General features: G+C 40.1%; 1 pseudogene; it reads right to left on the reverse strand.

Moving 5' to 3' along the window:
* The window catches only part of LOC137652790 (uncharacterized), a 5,818-nt pseudogene extending 3,984 nt beyond the window's left edge, over positions 1-1,834 (reverse strand).
* Between the last annotated feature and the right edge of the window lie 3,166 nt (positions 1,835-5,000).

A 5,000-nucleotide genomic window follows, 5' to 3' on the forward strand; every position in this document is an offset into this window, starting at 1 on the left:
AATAATATGTTCCAAATCTACAGTCTATAATGAAGGTTATACAAAGGTATACAAAATAAAGTATAGACAGACATTTAGTACTTATTAAAAACAATATTCTTCATTTCTATATATTAAAGGTTATACATAATGAATTCATATGGAATACAAACTAAATTTAGTTTTATATCGTAGGTAGGTTGTACCTATTTTTAGTTAAGGTTACAAAACAGTAGATCACTCAGTATCATCTAAAGTGAGGGTGGCGCATGAGGATCTCATCGAGAAAATCATCATCTGTCAATATTTTTTTTACATATATCAACTACTTTGAGTCTTTTGAGAATATGTTACTAGCAAATGGGCATTCCATGCAATAGTGTTCCAGGATGTTGGTGTTGCAGGCGTCAGGTAATCTACAGGAAGAGAGGTGAGGAACTCCAGACAGGTGAAGGTAATACAGGCAATTGATACTGAAGGTGGTGACAATGGAGTACATACTCTCAATGAATGGAGGAAGATAGAGCTTGTGTTGCATATTTACAATTTTATTTGAGTTTGTAAAACCTAGGATGAGTGTCATTGCTTGGCTCTAGAATTTTTCAAGAGGCTGTAGATATGATCTGGAGAATTGACATAGTACATGGGAAAGAGAATCTATAAATGAGTGGATGAGAGCAATATATATGGTTTAGGACTGGGATAGATACTCGGGCAGAATAATTAGTAAGCCACTAGAGAGGAGTCAGGCGTCGCTGTAACCGGTCCAGCAGATCTTGAACAATGGGATGTATACTCCGTCTTGCTGGAATTGATTGTGTAATTCGCACTGGTGCTCCCAAATAAATATACTGTGTGTATAAAGGTACAACATTGTTCCCCAGAGTAAATTCTGGTAGATTCCTTGCTGGCCTTGGGGAGAAGATTCTACTTTTTCCTGGGGAGAGGATAAGACCACAGGAGGATGCTGATTTGTGGAAGGAAGAAAAGAAGCTTTTCAATTGATCCAGAGATGCTGAGTAAATATTGTCTTTATAGCAAGTGATTGGTTGTCTTATCTTTATCTGGAGTTAAGGAAAGAAGGCGATGAAGGAGAATATGAAATAAAAATAGACTAAGTACTCCCCCTTGTGGAGTACCAAGTTCGAGTTTCTTTGCAGTGCTCAATGCTCCCTGAATTAACATACGAGACACTGTATTTTGAAGATATCCACGTATCCACCTCAAAAGGTTTCCCTTGATTCCAAAATCAATAAGCTGGTCTAAAATAATGTCTCTATTTGCAACATCAAATGTACTTTTTCAAGTCAATGAAGGCTAAAACACTGGTTGGGGAAAGACGAGATTAGAGCTCCATAAGACAATGAAGTGTTCCTTGTTGGGGTAGAAAAAAAAACAAGAGGGGAGGCAAATAGGACGAACTTTTTCAATGCCGGGCTTGGGAATGGGTACAATTGTATTATGAGTCCATACCAGGAGCACATATCCCAGGCAGATGCAGTGATTGTAGAGCCGGAGGAGAGAGTTGCCAGGTTTTTTATGAGTGTTGTAAGGACTGCATAGGTGATGCCATTATCAACAGGAGCTGACTTCTTACTCATTGCTAAGGCACGTCGTAGCTTTTTCCTAGTTATGGGTACCTCAACATCTTCATCAATGCTGAGTAAGGTGGAACTGGGACATAAATCATGATGGTTTTCTTGTGAGCAGAGAGAGTCTTGTATATGAGTTTGAAGTTTGATGGTTCGTGACTGTGCTGACCACTCATTAATAAAGACCTCTGCATACTGTGTATGGCTGTGGTAGAGGACACTGGGGGTTTCTTCTTCACAATACTGTTGATGAGGTGCCACATGGAACCGATGCTTATTTGATGATTGATGTCAGCTGTTAATTTGTGCTATTAGTCTGTTTGTACACCGTGTTGTAGAGCAACTAGATCATCTCTTGATAGTTGATACAAGTGCAAAGTGTCAGGACTTGGTTGTGTCATAAAAGCAAGGATATTATCCATCACCTTTTCTTCCTGAGAAATTTGCATATCCAGAGTCCTGGTATCAACACGATGACTGATATGTGGATTTCTGATGCATCGTATGTGGAAAGCATATGTGGTAATAAAAAGCAAGGAGTAGAGATTTTCAGGACAGTGGAGGTCAAATGTAAGTAGGCTGGTACTTAGGCGGAATTGTGATGAACGTGCGATTTTGTATTGGAGTAAGTATAGCGGGAAGAGAATATTGGATGCTGAGACCAATGTGATCAGAGAAGAGCTTAGGAACTGTTACACACTTGACTCAGGTAGGTACGAGTCCACAGGTCGACTTGTGATCCAGAGTACCACCTTATGCATGTGTAGATCCATCAGTGTCCCAGAGAATCAGTTGACTTCGACGAATGTATCCTAGAAGAATGTTCCCGTTGCTGTTCATAGTTCCAGCAAGATCTCCCAAATTTTGATAACGAGCATTAAAATCTTCCATGTAAACCATACCACGGAGGGTTGAGGCTGGAAGCTTGTCTCTATTTATTCTACTTGGTGCTTCATATACATTGCACAGTTGCATGATGCCTCTGCCAACAGTAATCTCAAATAATTGAAATGTATTTTTATCGTTAGAATTTGGGAGAAGTCTATGCTGGATTGAAGTGCATATATAGGTTATGAGGTCATGTCTTACTAAATGGACTTCGAACAAATAGCCAGAGAATGACGGAGCTTCTTCCCTTGGCTTAGCATTATCAACAGAAGCTTCCTGAATTATAATAACATCTGGGCGGTAACTATGAACAATTCCTTTAAGTGCAGAAAGTTTTTCCCAGTTTGTAATACCACAGGATTCTACGAGATGATATTAAGCTTCACTTGGTTATCGAACATGTCCCTTGGAAGAACAGCGACTAGATGAATAAGCAGTGGTGACAAAGGTATGATTTCGTGGTGTATCACGTGGCAAAGATCCTCTATGGGGATTAGTAACACTCTCAAGACGTGTAGAAAGGGAGTCTAGTTTCTCAGTCAGTGTAGTAACTGATGTGATAACAATCTGCTGAGCTTCAACAAGAGATTGTAGTATGGTATCATTAGTAGCAAATTTAGATGTTAGATGGTCAAAGGAGGCTACTAGACTGTCGATGCGAGTGTCCATGCTCTTTAAACGAGATTCAATGGCTATAAAATGTGATGTAAGCGAGTCACACCGAGACTTGAAGACATCTACAGCATTACAGTTTAAACACTTAATAGGAGGCAGTAACGGTGGGTTTGAGTGATGGCATTAAAAGTTGTTGTGCAATATGCTGGTTTGATACAGAGCCTGATCGTCTGGTACAGCCCTGCCACCCATTGCCTCCACGCTCATTACATCTCGGGCAGTAGGTGGAAGTAATGAGCGTGATGTTGATGCCGAGGCAGTGTCAACCATTGAGGGTGGTACAGGGTGGGCGATAAGGGTAGGTTGGTCTGTCATGCTCAGCAGCACAAAATGCACCCTTTTTAAGGTCATTACAGTATCTTGATATGTGACCCATACCCCACCATATGAAGCACCACGGCTTTTCATCTGACATTCTGTGTAGTTCACATGACGGTAGACGAGGGAGGAAGAAGGTAACAAAACGTGGGATTGGATATGGGTGGCTCCAAGTAATAGCCATACGATTGATGGACTTCCCATCCTATAGGAAACGATGTATATTGTGCTCTCCCTTCAGTTTCTTAGCTAATGAAGGGTCTACATCCACAAGATATCGAGTAATGAGTTATGTAGGAAAATTACGGGGTCTGTCTACAGTATCCTGAACATCTAAAGTAGTGACAGAACCTCACCACCCTTGACCCTATTTATGATATCCAGGCGACGCCTCAAAATGTATACAAATCGAGAAGTGACCGCAGAAATTTTAACTTCAGCCAATTTCTGATCGAGGCTGAACATCTTGGTAACCTCTGATAGCCAGTGAAGCTTCACATCAACCACTGGATTCTCTCTAAATATGAGCTTTATGGATTCAGCACGTGGAGTAAAGGTAGGGAGAGCAGTTTTTGTAGCCAGGGTAGGTATACTCTGAATAGCAGATCGAGGCAGGGAACAATTTAGAACTTCATTTTGAGAGGAAGAGGCATCACACTTTGCAGTTTTAGCAGCAGTGGATAATGGGTTAATTCTGCTACCCTGAATCATGCTCCATACATCGGTTGTTGGAGGTAGGGGCATGGTCCACGAGGCTAGGAGCTGCACCAGCAGGGATCAACTTATGAGATTTAATAGAGACAAGTTATGGTCAGTGTTCCTGTGTAAGCAAATTCCCTGCCGTATTATCATCACTTAGAGCAAGGTCCTCCTCAACATCAGCGAGAGTACCAGATCCTGAAAATTCCATAATCATTTATCTACTGGAGTTTTAACAATTCCTGTATCCAAGTTCGTTTCTCAGGTACAGTGACGTTGCCATGACGCGGATGACCACGTCACACACACTGCACTGAGCATGCACCTTATAGAAATAACTTGAACATTAGTAGAATGGACCGAGTGAAGATTTTTAATGCTGAATAAAGTTTAAGCTCAAAAATTCGTAAACGCACTACAGTCAATTTTAGGTGATGTAGATCTTCGTATCTCCCAAATGAATCGAGAAAGTTTGCAGAGCACACAAATCTCATGTTGACAGGACAACGTCCAAGATGGCGCTCGTAGAGAGAGAGAGAGAGGAGAGAGAGAGAGAGAGAGAGAGAGAGAGAGAGATTTGTTTTAATCAATTTATTGCTCCCCATTGGCGTCAGATATTTAAGTATAGGGTAACAGTAATATTGTTTATATCCACATTGTAATCAAGTTATGCCAAATTAAATAAGATTAAAGTATAGACAGACATTTAAGAAAATGTTAAAAACACTATTTTTTCCCATCTACAGTATAGAATGAAAGTTATACAAAGGAATACAAAATAAAGTATACACAAACATTTAAGTACATAATCTAAAAATATTGTTCATTTTTATATATTTAAGGTTTACC

This window comes from Palaemon carinicauda, chromosome 14 (assembly GCF_036898095.1).
Source record: "Palaemon carinicauda isolate YSFRI2023 chromosome 14, ASM3689809v2, whole genome shotgun sequence".
NCBI lineage: Eukaryota > Metazoa > Arthropoda > Malacostraca > Decapoda > Palaemonidae > Palaemon > Palaemon carinicauda.